Source organism: Narcine bancroftii, chromosome 3 (assembly GCF_036971445.1).
Source record: "Narcine bancroftii isolate sNarBan1 chromosome 3, sNarBan1.hap1, whole genome shotgun sequence".
NCBI classification, from domain to species: Eukaryota; Metazoa; Chordata; class Chondrichthyes; order Torpediniformes; family Narcinidae; genus Narcine; species Narcine bancroftii.
Window position 1 is genome coordinate 68,565,639 of NC_091471.1, and position 27,989 is coordinate 68,593,627.

At 40.8% G+C, this 27,989-nt stretch overlaps 1 pseudogene; it reads right to left on the reverse strand.

The window, feature by feature from the left end:
* The window catches only part of LOC138756685 (GTP-binding protein Rit2-like), a 275,459-nt pseudogene that overhangs the window by 162,427 nt on the left and 85,043 nt on the right, over positions 1-27,989 (reverse strand).

The window sequence follows — 27,989 nt, forward strand, 5'->3', positions numbered from 1 at the left end:
GGGTCGATAGGTCTAGCATTAGCCGAGCTCCAGTATTTCAAATAAGATCTGTTTTAAAGTGTTTGTGTGTGATCTACACTAAAACCTTTCCCAATTTGTCTCCCAAAAACATATCTATTTTCTCTGTCACAATGTGCAAAATAGCTGCATGAGGCTGCAAAAGATGGCATTTTGTGGAACCAGGCATAACTTCCACAATGAGCCTCAATGAAGCCAACTTATGTTGCAGGAATGTTCCCAAATCTGCATAAGCTGTCTTAAAAATTGGAACTATGGTAAGAGAAATAGGATTAACTCATCAGATCATTTTTCACTTAGATTCTGATGCTTCACCTCTTTACACAACCATCCATCCATCTGTTCAGTATTTACATATTTTGGCATTGTTGCAATCAACAACTGTATTGACTCTAGATCAGCGGTTTTTGAACTCTCCTGCTCTCCTCCCCACCCCCCACCCCCCGCGCCACACATTCACATACCACTCTCAATTCTCTCTGTGATTATAAGGGATTGTTTAAGGTAGTATGTGAGTGGAAAGAAAAAGTTTGAAAATCACTGTTTGAATTGTATGTAATTGACTTGTTATGTGCACGGGTTCATAACTCCAAAGGAAATGAGCCAATGACAATTTTTCACAAGCAAAATATTTTAGTAACAATTGGGACTAGAGCAGTGATTCTCCACCTTCCCTTCCTACTCACATACCACCTTAAGCAATCCCTTACTGTTCATAGACCACCGATGGCATAGGGATGACTTAAGGTGGAACATTGAGTTTAGGGAGGCAGTTTGAAAATGAATCTGCTCTCCAGTTGCTTCTGAAGCAATGATATTTAATTTCTACCTGCATGCAGGAAGGAGAAAAACAGCTAGGTGCTCCAACTTTTTATAATTCAGGTGTGGAATGAAGTGGTGGGCACAGTGTTACAGTGGTCAAGGATGTTCAATCTACAGGAGATGTGCTGAGGCCCAGAAATGAAAAAAGTCCACAAAAAGCAGAAAACCTAGCCAAGTCCAACACAAGCACTGACCTCTCTTCCATTAAAGATATTTGCTAACATCCTAAAGGATCTTCTCATTGCTGTCTTTCGGCAACAGGTACAAAAGCCCATCATATCTAGGTTCAAGAACTGAATTTTTTCCATCAATTGTCAGGCTCTTGAGCCACTCCTTTCTGCCACAACTCCAATCATAAACTACTCCGGGAACACCAAATTTTCTCTCTGCACAATTGAAACATCATTTTCTTTCTTGCACAAATTGCAACCATAAATACTAATCTATCCTTTTATATTTAATCATCTTTTTATTCATCTTGGCATGTTATGCTAATTTCAATGAAACTATTGTTGCCGGCGTATGGAATTGCCCATCCGCTGCCTTGTGGGCAAAGCCTCTTGAAGCAAAGGGTAAGAGAAGGCAACTCTGGCTTCAAATCCCTGGGCTCGGCTCGTCCATCCATTAGTACATGGAAAGGGCCCCAGCTATGTGCAAAGAGCACATGTCAGTCTGGCAGCAGGGACTGGCAGCTGTGACAGAGCATGGGAAACAGTTTCCATAGTGATCTGCAGCAACAAACTTGGTGGGCAAAGGATCTGTAAGGATAACGGGCAGCAAGCATGGTATTGAAACAGACCACTGTGGGACAATCCTACGTCACTCTGGCTGTCATGCCTTGGACTCCGCCAAGCTCGGTGGCATGAGACCCAGTGGGAGGTGTTTGTTTTGGGCAAGCACTCACCTCCAAGTCCTTGCCCCACCACATGGTGCCTAAAGCTGTAAAAATATAAGGCACCGAATTTATCTTTGTGAATGGATGGGCCATGGATGGATGAGAGATGGATGGTATTTACATAATGTCTGTACCCGCATGACTGTAGCAAATAAAATTATTGATGCATCTGTGCATTCTACTGATGCATATGTCAATAAACTCCCGCTCATCTCTCCAATCTGCTGGATTTTCTCTGAAAATTAATAACAATGTGTTTCTTTAACATTTTTCAATATTTCAAGTAATTCTGGCCCCTTCAGTTTTGGACAGTAAAATCCATTGGGTTAAAAAATTAGGGCGAAATTAGGATTTCTTTTTTGCAGTTCAAGCCTGATTTTTATTCATAGTTTCCAAATGAAATCTGTAAATAATTCACACCTATGGCCAAATTGCTTGGTACAATAATAACACCATCTACAAATTTACTGATGATATCACAGTAGTGGGTTATATATAAAGGGGCGATGAGTCAGCACACAGGAGGGAGATACTTGGCTGAATGGTCCACCAAAAACAACCTTGCACTAAATGTCACCAAAACCAAGGAGTTGATTGTGGACTTTCAGAAAAGAAATCCAGAGGTTTATGATCCAAAAATCATTGAGGAATCAAAAGTGGGGAGGGTGACCAAATTTAAATTCCTGGGAGTCACTATTTCAAAGGACCTTTCCTAGATCCATATAACCATATAACAGTTTATGGCATGGAAACAGGCCATCGCAGCCCTTCAAGTCCATGCCAGTTCATTCAAACAACTCCACTAGATCCCCCCCCTCCGCCTATTCTCCACCATAACCCTCTAATGTCCTCTTATCCATGTATATATCCAGCCTCCTCTTAAATTAAAGAATTGACTCTGCCTCAACTATTTCCTCCAGAAGATTATTCCATTCAGCCACCACTCTCTGAGTGAAGAAGCATCCTCTAATGTTTCTCCTAAAATTTTCCCCCTTACCCTCAACTTGTTTCCTCTTGTTTCCCCTGCTCTCAGGGGGAAGAGTCTACTTGCATCTAGTCTATCTATTCCCTTCATAATTTTAAACACCTCTATCAAATCCCCTCTCAACCATCTATGTTCCAATGAATAAAGTCCTGACCTCTTCAATGTTTCTCTGTACTCTAGGTATTTTAAGCCAGGCCACATCCTTGTAAATCTTCTCTGCATCCTCTCCACCTTATATATATCCTTCCTATAATTTGGATACCAGAACTGAACACAATACTCCCAACCTGGCCTCACCAATGCCTTAAACAGTCGCAGCATCACTCTCCAGCTCCAATACTCTATGCTATGATTTATGAGGGCTAGCATACAAAATGCCTTCTTAACCACCCTGTCAACATGGGAATCCACCTTCAAGGAACGCTGCACCATAACACCAAGATATCTTTGTTCTTGTGCATTCCCCAGTGTACTCCCCTTCACTACATATGTCCTATTTTGATTATTTTTTTCCCAAAATGAAACACCTCACACTTCTCTACATTAAATTCCATCTGCCATCTTTCAGCCCAACTCTCCAGACAAACCAAATCCCTCTGCAATCCCTGAAACCCTTCCTCACTATCCACCACTCCCCTTATTTTTGTATTGTCTGTGTATTTACTTATCCAGTTAACCATCCCATCATCCAAATCATTAATATAAATTATGAACCACAGGGGACCTACCACCGATCCTTGAGGCACACCGCTCGTCACAGGGTTCCATCCTGACAGACAGTTGTCCACCATGATCCTCTGCTGTCTATCCTCCAGCCACTTCTGAACTCATCTTACTATTTCTCTTTTAATCCCTAGTGACTAAACTTTCCTTACTAACTTTTCATGTGGAACCTTATCAAAAGCTTTGCTAAAATCTAGATAGACTACATCAACTGCCCTACCTTCATCCACCATTCTTGTCACTTCTTCGAGAAACTCAACAAGGTTCGTCAAACATGACTTCCCCTTCACAAACCATGCTGGGTGTTCCTGATTAATCCCTGCTTATCTAGATATTTATACATGCCATCTCTAAGAATACCCTTCATAACTTTCCATACCACTGAAGTCAAGCTTACAGGCCTATAATTACTTGGCTGACACCTCATGCCTTCTTTAAATAATGAAACTACATTAGCAACCCTCCAATCCCCCGTCACCACACCCTCCTCCAGTGATCATTGAAAAATCACTGACTGTGCCTCTGCTATTTGCTCCCTGACCTCCCTTAAAGCCCTGGGGAAAATCCCATCAGGACCAGGAGACTTATCCACTTTTACTGACCTTAGAAGCTCCAAATTCTCTCTTTGCTAATCCCTATCTTTTTCTATAACTAAGCCATTTGCCTCACTTATCTCACATAGTCCAATATCTTTTCCTTTCATGGACACAGATGAGAAAAAAATCATTTAATATCTCTCCCATCTTATATGGTTCCTCGCACAGTTCACTGCTCTCATTTTCCAGTGATCCTATTCTATCCTTAACCCTCCTTTTAGTATTCACATATCTGTAAAAACCCTTAGGATTCACTTTTACCTTATCAGCTATTGACACCTCATAGCTTCTTTTTGCCTTTCTAATGTCCTTCTTAAGGTTTTTTTCTGTAATCTATGTAATAATCATACATCTTATCCATTTTTTGCTTCTTAAATTTAGTAAATTCCCCCCTCTTATACCGAACCAACTTTCTTATTTTTCCAGAAAACCACAGTTCCCTTAAGCTTTTGGCCTTGCCTTTCGATCTGACAGGCACATAAGGATCCAGTACTCTCAATATCTCTACTTTAAATACCCCCCAAATCTCCTCTACATCCTTTCCAGAAAAAAAGATCAGTCCATATAATTTTCTGCAAATCCCTTCTCATTCATCCATTACACTAATGCCGTCATGATAAAATTGCCTCTACTTCTTTAGGAGATTGTGGAGGCTTGGTTTAACATCAAAAACCATGGAAATCTTTGACAGATCTGTAGTGGAAAGTGGGCTAACCAGCTGCACCATGGCCTGGTATGGGGGCACCTGTTCCTGTGAGCAGAAAGCCCTGCAAACGGTAGTGGGCACAGCCCAGTATATCAGAGGCAAATTCTACATGGAACAATGGCATTGAAGAGCAGGATCCACACCTCTCTTGGAAGAAGGCCTCAGGCCTGAAAGGTCAGTCATATATTTACTTCCTATGGATGCTGCAAGACTAGCTGAGTTCCTCCGGCATTTCTGTGTTTTAACCACATCACCCAAGACATACTATGTTCTCGCTGCTGCCATCAGGAAAGAGGTATCGGTGCCACAAGACTCATCCCACCAGCTTCAAGAACAGTTGCTACCCCTCCACCATCAGATTCCTCAACAACGAATTCAATCAGAGACTCATTTAAGGACTCTTAAATTTTAAAAATTATTTATTTATAATAAACATTAATTAATTTTCTTCATTGTATAATTTGTTTACGTTTCTTTCAATGTTTACATTTCTCTCTTTTGTGCACATATCTTTTCTTGAGTACAGTTTTTTGCCTGATCAATAAGTGGTAATTCTGCCTGACCCTCAGAAAAAAAATCTTTGATTGTATGTGATGTCATGTATGTACCCTAACAATAAATCTAAACTTTGACCTTTGATATGCAGCAGGGCAGTTTATATATTTAAAGCCTGCATCAATGTATATTTCAAGAAACAATAATGATAGCTTGTGGCAGACAGCCACCATGGAGATCAAGCTGGCACATAGCACGGTGTGCGCGGTAGTTCTTTGGCTTGGCTTCGCGGAAGAAGATTTATGGAGGGGTAAATGTCCACGTCAGCTGCAGGCTTGTTTGTGGCTGACAAGTCCGATGTGGGACAGGCAGACACGGTTGCAGCGGTTGCAGGGGAAAATTTGTTGGTTGGGGTTGGGTGTTGGGTTTTTCCTCCTTTGTCTTTTGTCAGTGAGGTGGGCTCTGCGGTCTTCTTCAAAGGAGGTTGCTGCCCGCCGAACTGTGAGGCGCCAAGATGCACGGTTTGAGGCGATATCAGCCCACTGGCGGTGGTCAATGTGGCAGGCACCAAGAGATTTCTTTAGGCAGTCCTTGTACCTCTTCTTTGGTGCACATCTGACATGATGGCCAGTGGAGAGCTCGCCATATAACACGATCTTGGGAAGGCGATGGTCCTCCATTCTGGAGACGTGACCTACCCAGCGCAGTTGGATCTTCAACAGTGTGGATTCGATGCTGTCGGCCTCTGCCGTCTCGAGTACTTCGATGTTAGGGATGAAGTCGCTCCAATGAATGTTGAGCATGGAGCGGAGACAATGCTGGTGGAAGCGTTCTAGGAGCCGTAGGTGATGCCGGTAGAGGTCCCATGATTCGGAGCCGAACAGGAGTGTGGGTATGACAACAGCTCTGTATACGCTTATCTTTGTGAGGTTTTTCAGTTGGTTGTTTTTTCAGACTCTTTTGTGTAGTCTTCCAAAGGCGCTATTTGCCTTGGCGAGTCTGTTGTCTATCTCGTTGTCGATCCAGTAGTAAACAGTAGCATAATACACTGTAACACGTCCCTTAACCCAGCGAACTAGCAAAGTTGAAATCTGGAGCATACAAGACTAGCAACCCTGAAATGGCACTGGCCAAGCTGCGCAGCTAACAGATCAATAACAGACTGGGGAAGAAGGGTATTCACATGCAAGAATGTTCCCGCCCACTATTGTTATTCATGTGGCTAATGTCAGCCAATCAAACAAACAGCAGGAACAACAGATGTATAAAAGGAGCGTTTCAAGCCTCAATAAATCTCAGAGCTTAACCTCTCACACTGAAAGTGTGTGTGTTTCTTTGTAGCAGCCGGCTACAAGCTACTGTTTTTTTTTAAATGGTTAAAAATATCACAAAAATATGTAGCCCTTAAAAAATTGACAGAAACATTCTATCGAAACTTGTTATCCAAATTACACGACGTGATTGTTTAGCTCTGCCACCAGTCTGCAGAAAATGTTTTCATGTCTGGAAAAAAGCCAGGACAATCTCGGTTGAAATATTTTCTCTAGTACTTGCATTACCAAGGATTCTCCTCATAACCAGTTGGATTGGAAACATGCAGAAGGTGCAAAATAAGCAGGACCCAAAACCAAAGATCATAGTTTGCTGTGAAGGATTATTGTAACATTGGCAAAATGTTGTAAAATGAGGAAGGTGTAAAAAATCCACGCCAACGAGTGGAAGGTGTTCCACTCTGATTTAGAAAATAATAAAATCACTAATTAAACTCGGAATGGAAATTTGCTTGGTCTTCTTAAAGGGCATCAGATTTAACATGACATTAAAAAGCCACCTCAGGTTTATAAGATTATAATGAACGGTCAGAATTCTGGGCACTATTTCAAGAGGCCTAAAATATATTTAATATTAGTAAAGAAAACTGATAAATCCTAAATATGATCCCAATTACAATGATAAAAACAAACAGAAATGCTGAAGGAATTTGGCCAGTCTCACAGCACGTATAGGAGGTAAAGTTATATTATTGACATTTCAGGCCAGAGCCCAGGGCTCAGGCCCAAAATGTCAATAATATGTCTTTACCTCCTGTGGACACTGCGAGACAGGCTATGTTCCTCCAGCATTTCTGTGTTTTTATTGCAATCACAGCATCTACAGACTTTTGCTGTTTCACTCCAATTACAATGGTGCCTGGAGTTTTGGCCTGCACAATATATATGAAACTAAGTAATCCTTTGATGCATGTACAAGCAGATTTAATGATGAAAGCCAACTATCATAATGCAGGGTGAATTTAAAGGAGCCAGATTCTTTGAGATCAGTAGCAAAAATGAAAATCTGAACCACTGTGGCTTTGTATACTGTTGTGTTTGTTAATGGTCATGGAAAGTAGTTTTCTGTGTTAATCCCAAGAATATGTTTTTACATATTGGTTCTCGTCTGAGTGTGAGTGTGTAAAACAGGGGGATCTGGGAATACAGATACATAATTCCCTGAAAGTGGTGTCACAGTTTGTTAGGGTTGCAAAGTGAGCTTTTGGCACAAACTGAAGACCAACCATCACAAGGAGCTGGGAATAACCAACTCCCTTTGGAGAGAGTATCAATGATTTAGAAATACACTTAAGATAGGACTTCAACTGTTCCAATTGGACACTTTACATCTGAACTGCAGGGGGATTAATATCCTTTTGGGACGATTTTCTAGTGCTTCTTCAGGGAGTATAAACTAGATTTCCAGGAGGATGGGAAGTAGAGAGCGAAAGCATATAGCCTGACAAAATCTGGCATGACTCCAGGACCACTTAACAGCTTCTACAGGTGCCGGGTACGGAAATTGCTCTGCCAAAATCCACAAGAAATTGCAGAGGATTGTAATGTGACTCAGTCAATCACACATATTCTCCCTTCCTCCATTGACTCCATCAATAATTCCCACAGCCTTCAAAAATCAACCATCATATTAAAATACTCATCCCTGTCTGGCCACATTTTCTTATCAGAAAGAACAAGCATAAGATCATAAATTACCACATCAATGAAGGTTCCATTCCTGCTCTATCAGACTTCTGCAGGAACCCAGATAGTGAAATGATGCTGCCTTTGCTCAACAAAAACCAGTTTCTCTATGTAATTCTGCATTTTTGCATTTTTGTACCATCTTTCTTACTGTAAAACCTTTGAGAAATCTACTGGTTTGCTCACCAAAGGAACTCAATCACTGCATTTTGGTACATGTAACAATAAACTTGAACTTGATGGTCTCAGGATACTAGGTAAGAAAGCTAAGATTGCAATGAAGAGAAATCTAATTTGAATGGCTTCCACACTCCTATTTTTCAATGTTTTCTATATGATTCGCTGATTGTCATCTTTGACCAACCATCCCTATCTTCATTGCACCTATGACTACAATCCCTTTCCAGCCACCTTTTGCCCAACACTGTCTACTGGTCACAAACCAACAGTAGGAGCCTTCTTGACTGCCATCTGCAGTCTATCTACCAATCCTCCATCAACACCAACCAGACTTTGATCTTACTCCACCCAATACTATCTCAACTGCCCCTAAGCTTCGCCTTTGAGTGTGTAGACACTTGATACAGCCTTGAATCTTCCCTGCCTCCTATCCTCTGTTCAGATCTATTGCAATGCCAAAGGCTCTCTCTCACAAGAGTCTGGCAACCAGGCAGATGAGCAAAAGGAAAAAACTAAGTCTGATAATAAAACAAAATTCCAATTATATATTTTTGCCTTTCTGGAAATCTGCCCTCTCCACTGCTCTGAATATTCAGCCCCATAAATATCAGGGCTCATAATTCCACTAATCTACAGCTTTTAGAAAAACAACAGTACTGCTGACTTCATATCAAAAAAGGTAGCTGAGGATATTGGCTGTTCAGCAAATCACACTTATCTTCGCAGCCTTTGAACATTCGTTACATTGGGAAGTAGAATTCAAGGTACTGCAAGATAATAAATATGGTTATGGAGGGTTCACCCACTAATACCAAAGAATTAACTGGGAGAATTTTACAAGTAACCTTGCAACTTATGCGACAGAGAAATGGGATGCAGAAATGAATGCACCTTATATTAGGTCCTTGCAGATATTTTAATTGATTATAAAACCATCTGGGCTGTAAAGTAGATGCATAGACTGTCCTGTCTGAACTTCTGATTTAACTGCTGCAGCATGGAGCTCTAAATTAGGAAGAGAATAATAATAGCTCTGACTTTGCACTAAGAAAGACAAAATATTAAAATCAAAATATTCAGAAAAATATCATTATGATGGAAAAACAATAAATATATATTGAGTGCAAAAACTTTTTCCACATGGAAAGTGGATCACAAGTTGCAGCCTTAATGATTTGAACATATCCTTATTTTGAAAAAGGCAATTTAAAACCATTTCCATTTCTGTTTAATTAAAGAACTTTAAGGAGTGCAGTAAATTTGCAGAGTGAAAATTAATTATGTTATGTCTCATAAAATACAAAATGACTATTATCATATGGTTAATTAATTCTGATTATTTCTTAATTACAGCTTAACTCATTCATTCTCAACGATTGACCTTTATTACATTCAGAAGACTTTAATTTTGGGAGGAAATTTTGTATACTCTCTCCTCCCTTATCATGAAGCAAGCTTATGGATAAAAATGTTGTTTTTACCAAAGCTAAGGCATCAAAGAGGAAAAAGAGCAAAGAAAATTCACTCAAAGCCCTCAGGCACAAACCAAGACAGAATATAAGGCACATCACTACCTGACCAGGACACTGATAGAAAATAACTGGGGAAATCACATGAAAAGCATTCAATAAAATATTAAAATAGTTCAATGGAGTTGGCAATGAAATGTATAAACAATTAATGTTCTCTAAGACATGCATGAATGTTCAATTTAAAGGATTGTTGGGCTGTGGCTCTCTACAAAGCAGATTATGCTGAGTGTTTTGAAGCAGGATAACAGGCAAAACTATCAAGCATGTTATATTCATTATTTCTGAAATGGAATTGAACACTGTTTATTTTTAATATAAACCTAACCTTAAACTATCCTCACCTTCAATTACATTTGTCATTGAATAACATATCGTGTTATTTTATCAAATGCTTTATTCATTGAGTACTCTTTTTCTGAAATTAAGAAGTCCAGTTTAAAGACTTTAGCGTTTACTGGGATGAGGTTTTTTTTGCAAGTTTAGAATTCACAAAAATATAAACACTAGAAGCAAGTGAAAGCCATTAAAGCCTTCATGCCAGACTCACAATTTAAAGGATAGTTGATACCATATTCATAGATTTTCCCGGTATCCAGAAAACTACTCATCTCTGCCTTGAACATACTCAGTGATTGAGCACCCACCGTCCTTTTGGGTAAAGAATTCCAAAGGTAAATAAGTGGTAAGCTTAGCATAATGGTTAGTGCAACACTAGCACAGTACCAGCAGCCAAGGTTTGAATCCAACGTTGTCTGTAGTGAGTTTGGATGTTCTTCCTGTATCTGCATGAGTTTCCTCCCATGTGCTCTGGTTTCCTCCAACTTTCTAGAGTCGTATGGGGTTTATGGATTAATTGGTGATTTTGGGTATATGGCTCATGGGCTGGAAGAGCCTATTACTATGCTGTATGTCTAAACATATTCTTCTCATCTCTGTCCTGAATCCCTTATGTTGAAACTGTAACTTATGCTTCCAGATACTCCAGGCAGGGGAAGTATAATTTCTCTATCTGTCTTGTCATCTCCCAAAAGAAGCATGTACACTTCAATACCAAAAATTCTTGTTCTTTTTTTCAAGTAAAAATAGACATCGAGAAAGGCAAAAACTGCAGATGCGGGAATCTTGAGCAAACGATTAAAATGCTGGAGGAACTCAGTGGGCATTTATGGGTAAAATGGTCAGTCAAGGTCCTGCCTGAAATGTTGATTGACCATTTCTACCCATGCATATTGCATGACCCATTGAGTTCTTTCAGCATCTCATGGTTTGCTCATGAAATTGTCATTGTCTGTAAAAACATAGAAATGCTGGAGGAACTCAGCAGGCCTCGTGGCATCCATTGGAGGTAATGATATATAACTGATGTTTCAGGCTTGAGCCCTTCTTTAAAGTATGAGAAGAAGGAGGCAGCACCTGAATTTAAAAAATAGCAGGGGGAGAAGTACAAACCAACAGACAAAAGGTGATTATTGGATATGTAGAAGAGGCCAGGAAAGAGGAAAGGTGAAAGCTGATTGGGGGAAGGGGTTGGCTTCACTCTATGGTCATTAGCTCTTTTTATGCTGAAACCCTGCATTATAGCCGACTCAAGTTAAAAAAAAAGGACAACTTACCTTTTATGGTGATGACATAATACGGATTCTGCGGTGCCTTTGGGCAGAGCTGAGTCAGGACCCATCTTCCAGAGCTGAAGGAGATGGGGCAGTAGTGCAGTACTGCCACCATGACCTCAAACATACATGCCAAGAAGGGAAAGTGGATTAAACTCAAAAATGGTGACCGAAAAGCAGGTAAGAGCACTTGTGGCGATCTGTGCAAGCAGTCTTAAAACTCAGCCGATCTCCTGCGCGACGTAATAGTCTCTATTAACCATATGGGTTTTTTTTTAAATGTACACTCCTGGGTCAAGAGCTGATATCATCATGATGTCATCAGCCCTCCCCTTTGGAGCTGTTTTCAAAGGCAATATTTTTACAGAGGAGGTTGAGCAACTTCACTTCACCCCCCACCCCCCCCAGGCAGATGGAAGATGGAGTGAGTTTGACCAGTCAATCCACCTTCAGATCTTTTATGGAGGTAAGTGAAGCGATTTAAATATAGAGAATATCTGTCTTTACAATCACTTTTTTTTTCACTTTCGAAGGGGTTATTGTCAGCCACATTTCTTCTGGTCTAACAGACTACTTTACTCAGAAACCAATCCAGTGATCTCATGTTACATTCCCTGCATTACAACTACTGTAATTCTTAAATAGGGAGGCAAGATCTGCTCATAGATTTTAAGTGTGGTTTCATCATGGTCCAATATAATTACAATGAAACATCTTTATGATTTGTGCTCAAGACCTTTTGTAATAACTGCAGAAATAATATTTTCCTTACTAATTGCTTGTACCTGTATGTTAACTTTGAGGATGTATATATGACATAGAGTCCAAATCCTTTCATACACCAATCCAATGTCATTGTAAAATATTTTCCAGTTTTATATTTTTCTCTCATGGATGGCATCACAAGTTTCCACAGTATGTATCATCTGTCATGTTCCTACCTATTCACTTAGCTTATTGCACGCTTGTAGAACCTCTGCAATCACCGAAGTCCACACTGACACTCGAATTCTGTCATCATAAAAAGAAAACTGAGTTCATCCAGCAAACTGTGTATTGCTCAATAACTTCCCATATTTCTTGACTTTAATTGTTGAGTGAAAGACCAGTTGCTGAATTGAGGCATCCTCCTAGATCTTGTACTGAGGTGGAATAATTGCTTAACTATATGTATCCGATTTTTCTCAGAATCATCTTGGTCCAGATCCTGTGATGACAATTCAATTAGGCTCAATTCATAATATCACTCCACATGGTAAAATAGCTTTATTTATCTGGAGTTAATTTTGGAATCATGTTACAAGCTTCTAAAAATGTGGGAAATGAGTGTTAAGAATCCAGAGGACCTCAAAACCTACCAGCAATAGATATGCACCATGACAAAGTGTTACTTAAACAAAAGTTGCTTTTAATTATCTTTAAAATGAAAATAGAATCAAACTTTAACTTATCTCTATTGACTCACTTAACCTACTTAACTCCCTTCTAATTCTAGGTGCACATGTGTGTAATGTGTGTGTAAGTCAGCAAATTTCTTTGGTTCACGGTCCAATCTCACTGATTGCAAGCAATGCGTATACTGTGCACAGAAGTTAACATTAATAAAGTTCACCAGGCTTTGGTGCTTAACAGGTTACCACTCAGAAGAGTTTTTGTTGGTTTTCAGAGAGAGAGTTTTTCTTGTTCCTGGACATCCACAACTGATTCCTTTATAATCAGCCACTCCGGTGTCTTGCTGACATCCTCTTCAGGGTTCTCCGGTTGATAACCACAGGTCACCACAGAGTTCTTTTCTGTTTCTCCTATTCCAAGGGAAATACCAGACAGCCAGTCCTCTCCCTTAACTAGGTCATCTTGCCACCTTGTCCCTCTGGAACCAATGTCTGTGTCTTTTCTCTCTCACTCTCTCTTTCACCACCTCCAAAGCCTGTTTGTTCCTCCTCTCTGCCTGCAAAGATCACATGACTTTACAGGTAGCAAATTCTGTTTTCCAGACATAGCTGCTACTGCATGTTATTACATTTGTTGCCTTTTGCAAATAACAGTCCATCATGAGACTCAAAGCACTCTTGCAAAAGCTCCTGCAAAAATTCTCTGTTTTAAAGTGTTTGTGTGTGACCTGCTCTAACAAACCTTTCCCAATTTATCTCGCAAAACACCTCTATGAATACTCTGTCACATGAGGATTTTTCTTTTCTTTTCTGAAGTCCTACAAAATAATTTAAGAGGCATTAAGTACAATTGTTCTGCCTTCTTCCTACTATTAATTTTAAATTGATAATTTTTATAGCAATAAATTAATTTGTGTGATTCAATAAATCATTGGAATTTTTGAAGATGACAAGATTTATTGGTGCTTACAGATTATTTCAAATTTCTCTGAAGTTATTTCTTCCTTAAAAACCTTCATTTTTCTTTATGTAATATTGATTGCTTCCCCATTTCTGCTCCTACTTTTGCATTCTTGTTTTTTTTTGTTGCTTTTGTGGGTCTTTATCAGGCTACATAACAGAATGCAACAAACTGAAATGAAAATATAAATTCTACAAACTGAATATTTATTATTAGCAAAATGTTGTATCAGTGTAAAAATTAACATTTTTCCAAGCAGCCACTTTCTTTTTACTTTTTATGTTACAACCAATTCATCCAACTTGATGAGTGATTAAATCTTTATCTAATAGGAAGAAGTTTTTTTGTGGATTTTCAAAACTAGTTTTTGTTTAAGGCTGATCAGATCCCAAGGTTGTGACTCCAGACATTCCTCAGAGCAGACCTTCAGCTGTTTTATGAATAACTTTCATCTCTCATGGTCAGAGTGGTACAAGGTAGACCACAGGCATTATATCGAGGGATAACAAGAAAATGACGTGATAAATGAAAAGGTGTAATGGTAGTGATCATGGTTGCAATGCAACTAGCAATGCCTTACCATCTGATTATAATTGGCTGCCAGCAGGAGGATGACAGAGAGTAGGAGACATAGTATGCAAGATCTGTAATGGCATGATTCATGGTGTTGTTTACAACAACTTTAAATTAAAGAACCTTTACCTTCATCCATGTTGTCTAAGAACTCACATAAAAGAATACAAGATGAAACATGATGTCAGAAGTGGGATGAAAGAAATTAAAAGGAAATACTTTAAAAAATAAAATCTACAGTCAACAACTGATCAGTGAAGAGAAGTTAACAAAGAGAAAAATTGAAGGATTACACCCATCAGAGAAACTTCAGCTGACAGGTAAATGTGGCTGAAAATCGTAACAGATTTAAACAGCATTTTTGATTTTATTTAGTGATAGTTGGAGCTGATGGGAAAAGTGATAAAGTTAAAGTGTCAGTTTTCTTACATGTCGTGGGTGATGAAGCCACGGAGGTGTATAATAACTTCACATTTGCTGCTGAGGGAGACAAAATGAAATTGGGAAAAAAATGGAACAGTTTGAGGCATACTGCATACCAAAACTTAACATGACATTTGACAGGCACAGATTATTCACACGTATACAGAAAATGGAAGAAAGTATAGATCAGTATGTGACTGAATTGAGAAACAGGAGCAAAGTGTGTGAATTTGGTGGACTGACGGACTCGCTGATAAAAGACAGACGTGTGTGGTATTCCGGATAATAGTCTAAGGGAAAAACTGCTAGGAGAACAAACTGTAGACCTGGAAAAAGCCATAGCATTCTGCAGAGCTACAGAAACTGTAAAATTGCAGGCAAAAGAGCTGTTCAGTGAAACTAGCTGCACAATATGGATGCAGTGAGCAAAAACAGACATAAACCATTTAACAAAAAGCATGGCAAAGTGAAAAGAGAGGTGTGGCCAGCAAATAAAAATAAAAGGGACAATCGAAAGCCATGTTGTCAATGCGGTACACAATTGACTGCTCAAACTACAGGGGGATCACACTGCTCTCCATTGCAGGCAAAATCTTCGCTAGGATTCTCCTAAATAGAATAATACCTAGTGTCGCCGAGAATATTCTCCCAGAATCACAGTGTGGCTTTCGCGCAAACAGAGGAACTACTGACATGGTCTTTGCCCTCAGACAGCTCCAAGAAAAGTGCAGAGAACAAAACAAAGGACTCTACATCACCTTTGTTGACCTCACCAAAGCCTTCAGCACCGTGAGCAGGAAAGGGCTTTGGCAAATACTAGAGCGCATCGGCAGTCTCTTCAATCTGAGGCGCCTGCAAGCTCACACCAAGACACAAGAGAAACTTGTCCGTGAACTACTCTTTGCAGACGATGCTGCTTTAGTTGCCCATTCAGAGCCAGCTCTTCAGCGCTTGACGTCCTGTTTTGCAGAAACTGCCAAAATGTTTGGCCTGGAAGTCAGCCTGAAGAAAACTGAGGTCCTCCATCAGCCAGCTCCCCACGATGACTACCAGCCCCCCCACATCTCCATCAGGCACACAAAACTCAAAACGGTCAACCAGTTTACCTATCTCGGCTGCACCATTTCATCAGATACAAGGATCGACAACGAGATAGACAACAGACTCGCCAAGGAAAATAGCGCCTTTGGAAGACTACACAAAAGAGTCTGGAAAAACAACCAACTGAAAAACCTCACAAAGATAAGCGTATACAGAGCCGTTGTCATACCCACACTCCTGTTCGGCTCTGAATCATGGGTCCTCTACCGGCATCACCTACGGCTCCTAGAACGCTTCCACCAGCGTTGTCTCCGCTCCATCCTCAACATTCATTGGAGCGACTTCATCCCTAACATCGAAGTACTCGAGATGGCAGAGGCCAACAGCATCGAGTCCACGCTGCTGAAGATCCAGCTGCGCTGGGTGGGTCACGTCTCCAGAATGGAGGACCATCACCTTCCCAAGATCATGTTATATGGCGAGCTCTCCACTGGCCACCATGACAGAGGTGCACCAAAGAAGAGGTACAAGGACTGCCTAAAGAAATCTCTTGGTGCCTGCCACATTGACCACCGCCAGTGGGCTGATATCGCCTCAAACCGTACATCTTGGCGCCTCACAGTTCGGCGGGCAGCAACCTCCTTTGAAGAAGACCGCAGAGCCCACCTCACTGACAAAAGACAAAGGAAGAAAAACCCAACACCCAACCCCAACCAACCAATTTACCCTTGCAACCACTGCAACCGTGTCTGCCTGTCCCGCATCAGATTTGTCAGCCACAAACGAGCCTGCAGCTGACGTGGACATTTACCCCCTCCATAAATCTTCGTCCGCAAAGCCAAGCCAAAGACACAACACCTACCAAAAAAAGTGTCCAGCATATGGTAAACATGCTATATATGCAACAAAAGCAATCATTATGCAGGTTGCTATAGGAACCAAGTGCAACAAAGGTTCTTGTAGTAAATGAAAGGGAGATAGAGGAATTCTATGCAGATGTTGTGACTGAAAACAAGAAAGAAAACTGAGACTGGATGTTGAGATTAAAAGTGAATGACATATACATTTCAGTTAAATTGGATACTGGAGCACAAATTAATATAATATCAGAGATTGATTTTAAGATGATTAGACCCAGACCAAAGATGAATGGATCAAAAGTGAAGGTGACAGGATATTCAGGTACTGATATAACAGTGCAAGGAGAATGCATAGTCAAAGCTAAACATAAGGACAAAGAACATATGCTAGCATTCATCCTGGTACCAAAGTATGTGCAGGCCATGCCAGGTTTTACAGCCTGTGAGAAAATGAACCTGGTAAAAAGAGTCCTCATTGTGGAAAGCGAAGGAGAGACAGTCCATGATTTACTGATGAAGGAGTACAATGACCTATTTCAGGGTCTAGGCTGCCTTCCAGGAGAACATATGATCAGAGTGGATAAACATGTGCCACTGATAAAAGTTCTATTTATGCTTCAAAAGAAACTAAAAGCAGACTTCGACAGTTTGGAAAGCTTGAACATGATTCAGAAGATAGATGAGGTAATGGAGTGGATGAATTCACTCATTGTTGTGGACAAATGAATGGAAAACTTAGAATTTGCCTCAATCCAAGAGAACACTTTAAGCTTCTGACGTGTGAAGAAACCATGTCATAGTTTGCAAAACCAATATTTTTCTGCAAGTTAGATGCATCATCAGGATTCTGGCAGTTAAAATTGGATGAAGCTCATTCAAGACTGTGCATGTTCAATAGTCCATTTGGCAGATATAGATTCCTAAGGTTACCATTCAGAATTGCCTCAGCTCCTGAAGTGTATCACAAACTCTCAATATGGTCGATGAGCACCTGGACGGAGTTGATACTTCAATGGATGGTATCATAATATGGGGAACCAGGAGAATAGAGCATGATGAGAGACTAAGGAAAGTGCTGGAAGTAACAAGGAAAACAAAGCTGAGGCTAAATAGAGAAAAATGCCAGCTCGGAGGTGAGAGATCTAACATTTATAGAAGATATTATTGGCAGTGAGGGCATCAGACTAGATCCCAGAAAGGTGTCTGCTATTGGGAACTTGCCAAGGCCTCAATGTAAAATTGACATACAGAGGTTTAATGGAATGGTCAACTATATGGGTAAATTCATATTCAACCTCTCAGAAAAGACAGCTCCATTGAGAAGACTAACAGAAAAGAACATTGAATGGGAGTAGAATCTTGAGCATGAAAAGTCATGGAGGGAACTAAAGAAACTGCTCCCAGAGGTACCAGTTCTGAGGTTTTACAACCCAGCGAGACCCATCAAGATATCATCAGACACATCACATAGCAGGCATGGTGCAGCTCTTCTACAAAAATATGATGACTGGCAACCATTGCATATGCATCACACTCAGTGACAGACATGGTGATGTGATGCATTCAAATTGAAAAGGAGCTGCTCAGCATCACATATGCCTGTGAAGGATTTCATCAGTTTGTGTCAGGACAAGCAATCACTGTAGAGACTGACCATAAGCCCTTGATTGCATTGTTCCAAAAGCCATTAAAAGTCCACTTAGAATACAAAGAATGACAATTAGGCTGCAATGCTTTACACTGAATGTAGTGTACACTCTGGGTAAGCTAATGTAAACAGCAGACATGTTGTCTAGAGCTGTTAACACGAGAGAGACTGCAAATGGATGAAGATGTGAATGCCTTCGTGGACATGATCACAAGTGAACTGCCCATATCAGATGCAGAAATGGAGCTCATAAAGTCAGAGACAAACAAAGAAGAAACACTGAGACAACTGATTTTAAAAAAAATCTCGGATGGATGGTCCAACATAAAGCAGGACTGCTCACCTGACGTTGCAGAATACTGGAACTGTAGGGCAGAACTATCAGTGGTTGAAGAAATCATCTACAAAGGAAGCTAAATCCTTATCCCAAAGAGTCTGAGAAAAGAGATGCTAAAAAGGATCCATGGAGGACATCTCGGAATCGAAAAGTGTAAGAAAAGAACACGAGAGGTGATGTACTGGCCAAGAATCAATAATGATATAACAAACGAAGGGTCAAACTGTACAATATGCCGGAAATATCAAACAAGCAATCCTGCAGAAACACTAAAGCCACACCCAACACCCTACAGACCTTACCAGAAGGTAGGTGCTGACCTGTTTGAAAGTCAAGGGAAGGACTCAGTCACCCCTGTATCCAGAGGTGTGTAAACTGAACACCACCACTGCAGATGCTGTAATAACAGGCATGAAGGCCATTTTCTCTAGACATGGCATGGTAAGTGAGGTCTTCATGGACAATACTGCCCAGTTTTGCAATTTAAATTTCCGACAGTTTGCCAAAGAGTGGGACTTTGTACATACCATGTCAAGTCCTCATTTTTCACAGTCCAATGGTCTAGTGGTAAAATCAGAACAGATAGTGAAAAGACTAATGAACAAGGCAAAAGAAATTGGAACAGATGTTACCAGAGCACACAATGCTGCTCAAGTGTAGTATGTCAGCAGGACAACTCCTTATGGGACATAGGCTAAAATCAAACCTACCCATTCAGGAGAACCTCCTAAAAACAAAAGAGGGGGAGACATTGAGTAAGTTCAAAGAACAACAGAAAGAAAAGCAAAAGTATTACTTTAACAGAGGAACAACAATACTACCGGAACTCTACACTGGTGACCAAGTAAGGCTAAAAGACAAAGAAAACTTAAGGACTCAGAAGGGAACTGTCCTTAGTGAAGTCCAGCCAAGATCATACATCATTCAGACAAATGAAGGTAATGTTCTGCGAAGAAATCATCAAGATCTTCAAATAGAGCTTATAAGATGGAAAGACGGATACTATTGAACAACCTAAATGCACATCTGAGAAGACATCATCTGAGACAACAACTCATATTTAAGGACAATTAATCAAGGGATTGTCAAGACACGTGAATCCTCCTAAGAGATTCAATGAGCAAATTTAAAGACTCCTGTTATAGAATGAAGTAGTGCTAGCTTATTCGCTCTTCCAGTTTTAGAGTTAGTAAATGTGAAAACACAAAACACTTTTAAAAATGTTAACAATGTTGATAATAATGAAAATGTAAGTTTCTGGTTTAAACTTAACATTGCAGATTTATACGAAGAAAACATGTTAGTTAAAAGTAAGCTACTTTTGTTTTAAGAAAGGAAGATATAATGATAGTGATCATGGTTGCAATGCAACTAGCGATGCCTTACTGTTTGATTAGACTTGGCTGCCAACAAGGAGCTGACAGAGAGCAGTAGACACAGTGTGTAAGATCTGTAATGGAGGCTTTCAGCCTTCTGGAATGCCTCATGGTGTTGTTTACAATAACTTTAAAGTAAAGAACCTTTTCCATCATCCATGTATTATCTAAGAACTCATACATATGAGTACAAGATGAAATAAGAGGAACCCTATTTCTGTTCTGTTTTGGGGAACAGGGGGTGGGGGGGGGGAGGCTGTAAGAATGAGAACATGATAAATAGAGGAATTACAGGGGGGAAGCCACATTGGTTGACAAAGGAGGACATTTTAGATGTCCTGGGATAGAAGGTTTAATCTTGAGAGTAGGTGGAGAAACTGGGAGTGGGAATGACATCCATAGGAAAGACTGAATGGAAGAAGGAGGAGGTTTTGATGAAGGACCCTGGCCAGAAATGTCAACCATCCTTTTTCTCCTATTATTGCTGTTAGAATCACTGAGTTTCTCCAGCAGATTTTATTTAGCATGTTGTCCTGTGATAATGAGACAGCTGTTACTCTCCAAATTTAATCCACAATCTACAAGGCACAGATCAGGAGTGCAAGAGAATTTTCTCCAATTTATTAGGTGTAAACTTAACAGCTCTCAAGATGCCGAACACTATTCAGAACAAAGCAGCCAATTCGACTAGCACATCATCTACAGTCCTAAACATTCACTCTTTCCACCACTCCCACATCATAGCCACAGTATAGTTCCTCATTTAGTTTACTGAAACAGCATCTTCATGACTTCTCTCAGCAAGGGTAAAAGCAGCAAATCCTTATAAATATCACCATTTGCAAAGTTCTATCCAAAATATGCATTCTCATTCTTAGAAACATATTTGACCATTTTATATACTACACATTTATTATATATTCTTATTCCTCCATCTTCTACAGTAAGTCCCAATGGCTCTGTGTTTATGCTTTCATGAGATGTTCAAGACTGCAGCTCATGATCAGCTTCTTAAGGATAATTAAAGATAGACAACAAATAAAATGAGCCTTATTAGCAATGCCCACATTCAATAAATGAATTAGAAAGAAATAAAGTAGACCAAACCTCTCAAATCCATCATCAATTTCAATTTCTCCTGAAGAATTATCACAAAGAATATGATTATGAAGAAATGTTTCCTTACTTGTCTATGTTCTTCCAAGTCTGTTTTGTTTCCAACCAAAACTCTTGGAATGTTGTACGTATGCCGAACGTGGTAGATGCACTCCTTGAACTCTGCAGCTTCTTGGAATGTTTGGCGGTCAGTGATAGAATAGCAAATAATAAGACCTTCTCCACCTCTCATGTATTGGTCCCTCGTGGCTGTGAATTCTGCCTGGAAATAAGCATCAAAGGCAGAAGTGAGAAATGTTGCTGATAATTCAACTCTTTTTAAAGTAGGGCATCTAAAAGCAAGCTACCAACCTCGTGCAAAGAGAGGATAAGTTTTCCTACATTTTGTAAAAGTAAATTATCAGCATGCTTCTTAGTGGAAATTATTTGATTTACTTGAGTAATTATCACAGGAGAAAATGAAAGGCAGAAACATGATTTCAATTTGATTCTTTGTGCTGGGTTAACTGTTCTTGATTTGATTTGATTGTAGTATAATAGATACGGCTAATTTCATTGCTCTTAGGTTAATAAGAGAAAATAAAACAACCATTCCCTCTTGCAAATTGGGTGATATCACTAATGCTCTTCCCCCAACATTCCTGTACATAAGGAGTGTTAGACACGTATTGCGGACATTGCAGACATCAATATTATGCATTTCAATTTTTGTTCAGATGTTTCTTTGCATAGATTACTTCAGAATTGAGAATCAGAATTAGAATTTAATGCAATGAACCATGTCACAAAAGTTGTTGTTTTGTGGCAGCATTACAGTACAAATATTGCTATAAATTGCATTTCAAAATAAATAAATAGTACAAGAAAATAGGATAAAGTGAGGTAGGGCCTGTGGTTCATTGTCCTTTCAAAAATCCGATGGCAGTGGGGAAGATGTCCTTGTGCTGCTCTGTGCTCATCTTCAGGGTGTTGTATCTCCTTCCTGATGCAGCAGTATGAAGAGGGAATGGCCTGGGTGGTGAGGACAGAGACTGCTTTCTTAAGATACTCTTGTAGATACTCTCGATGGAGTGAAGACTGATGCCTGTGATGTCACTGGCAGTTAACAACTCCCTGGAATCTTTCTTTTCCTGTGCATTGGCACCTCCGTACCAGACAGTGATGCAACGAGCCAGAATGCTCTCAATGCTACACCTGTAGAAATTTTCAAGAGTCTTTGGTGACATACCAAATCTCCTCAGACCCCGCATGATGTATAGCCACTGGTGAGCCTTTTTTGTGATTGCATCAACATGGAAGCCCCAGGACAGATCCAGAGAGATGTTGACACAAAGGAATTTGAAGGTCTTGACCCTATCCACTCTTAACTGCTCGATGAAGACAGGTTCACGTTTTCCTGATACGACAATCAGCTCCTTGGTTTTGCTAATGTTGAGAGCAAGGGTGTTAATAAGACACCACTTCACTAGCTGACCTATCTCCCTCATTGTCATCTGTGATTCTGCCAACTACTGTGATGTTCGGCATATTTGGAGACAGAATTTGAATTATGCCTAGTCACACAGTCAAGGGTGTAGAGTGAGTAGCACAGTGGACTAAGTACAAATCTTTGAGTGGCATCTGTATTGATCCTTTGCGAGAGGAAGACATTGTTTCCAATTTGTACTGACTGTGGTCTACCAATATAACAGTCAAGCATCCAGTTGTGTGTGGGGGGTGGGGTGGGGGGGGGGTGGGTGCAGAGGTCCAAGTTTTGGAGCATGTTTACCAGAACTGAGGGAATGATGGAGTTGAAGGCTGAGCTGTAGTCAATGAAGAGTAGCTGGATATATAGTATATTTTGGCGTATGATGACTGGCGTATAAGTTGACGCCTCCCTTTTTCAGCCTCAGCTTAAGGGTTTTATAGTAATATCTGGCGTATAAGTCAACCCCAATTTTCTGGTTGCATGAGGTGCCCCATTGACCAGCAAATAAGTTGACCCCCAAAGCTCACAATGCCTGAGATGGACTGTTGACCAGCCTATTACGTCAACCCCCATAGATTGCATGGATTAATCTGCTGGGCATTGGCTGGAGATGATTGCTACCATGGAGGGTCCATCGACACAGTGCAGCATGCGACAAAAATATGAAGTGAGCTTTAAGTTGAAAGTGATAGAAATGGCCAAGAAACTGACAAATATGTTGCTGCAAGGAAATTGGATGTACCTGAGGTTCATTAGAGATTGGAGCAAGAAAGAAGAGGCTTTAAAAAAACATACCAAAAAGGTCATGTTCTTTGAGAAAAGGAGTTGGCCAGAGTTGGAAAATCACATTGCAGAATGGGTATGTCAACAGAGCCATGATTAATACATAGTCACACCCAATAAAATGGGAAAATTTGCACTGCAATGAGCCAACTCACACCCAGACCTCTGTGATTTTGAGGATACAGTAGTCTGGTGCAATCGTTTTATGAACAGAAAAAATCTGGTATTAAACCACAAAACAAAAATTACACAGAAACTACAAAAATATCTTGATCATAAAGTTGTAAGTTTTCACCAGTTTATTATATGGAACCAGCAGAAACATCAGTTTCCATTGGCAAATATCAGAAACATAGACTAAACCCCCATGAATTTTGACAGTGGAATCGAAAGGTGTTAAAACTGTGCAAACAGAAGTAGGCCATGAAAGACTGTGATGTTATCGTACATAGTCGACGGGACAAAGTTAAGACCCATAGTAAAATTCAAATGCTAAATTAAACCGAAAATGAAATTCCCTGCAAATATTTTGTACATTTTCATGAAAAAGGATGTATGGAAGAAAATGGTGTAAAAATATGGATAGACAAAGTATGGAACAGACAGCCAAGTGGTTTATGCAAAGAATAGATTTTGCTGGTTTGGAATATGTTTCGTAGCCACTTAACTGAGAAGACTAAAAGTAGATTAGCACTACCTAATACTTACATGGCTGTTATCCCGGATATTGCAACTTCTCAATGTCAGCTTCAAAAAGTCATTCAAAGACCCTATGCACAAGGAATGGAATTCATGGATGTTGTGTGCAGAAAAGTCATTTACAAAAGGTGGGGTAATGCGTGGTGTGTGACTTCGTGCTCAAGGCATGGGACAAAGTTGAAGTAGAGACTGTGATAAAATCATTTCAAAAGTGTGGTATCTCTTGTGCAATTGATGGGGCAGAAACAAGAGAAACTTGTCCGTGAACTACTCTTTGCAGACGATGACGATTTAGTTGCCCATTCAGAGCCAGCTCTTCAGTGCTTGACGTCTTGTTTTGCGGAAACTGCCAAAATGTTTGGCCTGGAAGTCAGCCTGAAGAAAACGGAGATCCTCCATCAGCCAGCTCCCCACCTTGACTACCAGCTCCCCCACATTCCATCGGGCACACAAAACTCAAAACGGTCAACCAGTTTACCTATCTCGGCTGCACCATTTCATCAGATGCAAGGATCGACAACGAGATAGACAACAGACTCGCCAAGGCAAATAGCGCCTTTGGAAGACTACACAAAAGAGTCTGGAAAAACAACCAACTGAAAAACCTCACAAAGATAAGCGTATACAGAGCCGTTGTCATACCCACACTCCTGTTCGGCTCCGAATCACGGGTCCTCTACTGGCATCACCTACGGCTCCTAGAACGCTTCCACCAGCATTGTCTCCGCTCCATCCTCAACATTCATTGGAGCGCCTTCATCCCTAACATCGAAGTACTCGAGATGGCAGAGGCCGACAGCATCGAGTCCACACTGCTGAAGACCCAGCTGCGCTGGGTGGGTCATGTCTCCAGAATGGAGGAACATCGCCTTCCCAAGATCGTGTTATATGGCGAGCTCGCAACTGGCCACCGTGACAGAGGTGCACCAAAGAAGATGTACAAGGACTGCCTAAAGAAATCTCTTGGTGCCTGCCACATTGACCACCGCCAGTGGGCTGATATCGCCTCAAACCATACATCTTGGCGCCTCACAGTTCGGCGGGCAGCAACCTCCTTTGAAGAAGACCGCAGAGCCCACCTCACTGACAAAAGACAAAGGAGGAAAAACCCAACACCCAACCCCAACCAACCAATTTTCTCCTGCAACCGCTGCAACCGTGTCTGCCGCATCGGACTTGTCAGCCACAAACGAGCCTGCAGCTGATGTGGACATTTACCCCCTCCATAAATCTTCATCCGCGAAGCCAAGCCAAAGAAAGAAGAAAGATGGGGCAGAAGATTTATTGTGGGTCACTAACGATGAAGTTGAAACCACCTTACCAGATACAAACTGTTTAATCCGTGCTTGTTGCCATCTTTGCCTCAGAGGATAATAGCGAGAATGATTTTGAATGGTACTAAATGTGTTGTTGTTTTCAGTCAATGATAGCGATTTTTTAAGGGTGCTGATTGTGTTTTGTTTTCAATAAAAATCTCAATGAAAATCTGTTGCGGTTGGGTTTTTTTTTGGTTTTTCAAGCGCCGACTTATATGCCGGATCAGTGCAGATAGGATTTTGAGCTGAATTTAAGGACTCAAAAGTATATCCAGCATATGTCAATTTTTTTGAGAGTTCTTTTATGTTTCACAACTCAACTTATACACCAAAATATGTTATGTGTTTCTGTTATCTATGTGATCCAAAGCGGAGTGGAGAGCTGGTGATATTACATATGCTGTGGAGCGATTTTATCGGTAGGTGAATTGCAGTGGGTCTAGATCTTTACTTTATGAAGAAAAAGGTATGGATTTTGGTGGATCAGATATAAAAAAATCTATAGCTTATTAATGTGGAGCGTCTTCATTAAGACAACCTTCTCCTATAATGGATTTTCCAATTTACATTCATGTTGAGCAAGGCCCATTGAAGATAAATGATTTGGGTGCTTTACTGTCGAGGATTTTTAAGGATGGCACAAAAGCATGTAGGTGCTTCTATCTACCTAATCAAAGCTTGTGAATCACCTACAAGTCCTTTCTTCCCCTACCCAAACTATTGCCTCTGGTCCACTACAAGAATCTTCGCTTCTAACCCAGATCATTATTGGCTAAGATTCCAACATCTTGTTACCTGTAGGTTTAAGTATTCCAAAATATGTCTGACTGCTCCCCCCACCCCCCACCCCCGACCCTCCTGCCCTTCCAATCTTATTCAATCTTCTATAAACTTGAAGTTAATTAAAGTTCTGCTATCACTGCTCTCGATCCTGCAGTTCACATTCACCTACCTAACCCATCCTTTATGGCCCAAATTGTTTAAGCATGGTTTTGATTTTATTTTTTTCAATACTTCCATGACTTGTCTTCTCCTATCTCTTTAAACTGGTCCAGAGAATTCAGAGACTTTTGAACTCTTGATTATACCAAATGTAATTGTTTCTCCTTTTGCAACAACTAAGGGCTTAAACTTTGGAATTCAGTCCCTAAACCTTTCTAGCCTCCCTATATCTTATTTTGCCTTTGTGAAAGATCTACAACTTTGACCAAGACCTTGTAGCTTATTATACAGCTTGGCATCATTTTTGCTTTTTACAACATCTCTGTGAAGTGCCTTGGAATGTTTTGTTTCTTTCTTCTTTTCTTTGGCTTGGCTTCGTGGATGAAGATTTATGGAGGGGTAATGTCCACGTCAGCTGCAGGCTTGTTTGTGGCTGACAAGTCCGATGCGGGACAGGCAGACACGGTTGCAGCGGTTGCAAGGGAAAATTGGTGGGTTGGGGTTGGGTGTTGGGTTTTTCCTCCTTTGTCTTTTGTTAGTGAGGTGGGCTCTGCAGTCTTCTTCAAAGGAGGTTGCTGCCCGCCGAACTGTGAGGCGCCAAGATGCACGGTTTGAGGCGATATCAGCCCACTGGCGGTGGTCAATGTGGCAGGCACCAAGAGATTTCTTTAGGCAGTCCTTGTACCTCTTCTTTGGTGCACCTCTGTCTCAGTGGCCAGTGGAGAGCTCGCCATATAACACGATCTTGGGAAGGCGATGGTCCTCCATTCTGAAGACGTGACCTACCCAGCGCAGTTGGATCAGCAGCGTGGATTCAATGCTGTCGGCCTCTGCCATCTCGAGTACTTCGATGCTGGAGATGAAAACACTCCAATGAATGTTGAGGATGGAGCGGAGACAACACTGATGGAAGCGTTCTAGGAGCCGTAGGTGATGCCGGTAAGGTACCCATGATTCAGAGCCGAACAGGAGTGTGGGTATGACAACGGCTCTGTATACGCTTATCTTTGTGAGGTTTTTCAGTTGGCTGTTTTTCCAGACTCTTTTGTGTAGTCTTCCAACGGCGCTATTTGCCTTGGCGAGTCTGTTGTCTATCTCGTTGTCGATCCTTGCATCCGATGAAATGGTGCAGCCGAGATAGGTAAACTGGTTGACCGTTTTGAGTTTTGTGTGCCCGATGGAGATATGGGGGGGGCTGGTAGTCATGGTGGGGAGCTGGCTGATGGAGGACTCAGTTTTCTTCAGGCTGACTTCCAGGCCAAACATTTTGGCAGTTTCCGCCAAACAGGACGTCAAGCGCTGAAGAGCTGGCTTTGAATGGGCAACTAAAGCGGGAGCGTCTGCAAAGTGTAGTTCCAGACAGCTCCAAGAAAAGTGCAGAGAACAAAACAAAGGATTCTACATCACATTGTTGACCTCACCAAAGCCTTCGACACCATGAGTAGAAAAGGGCTTTGGCAAATACTGGAGCGCCTC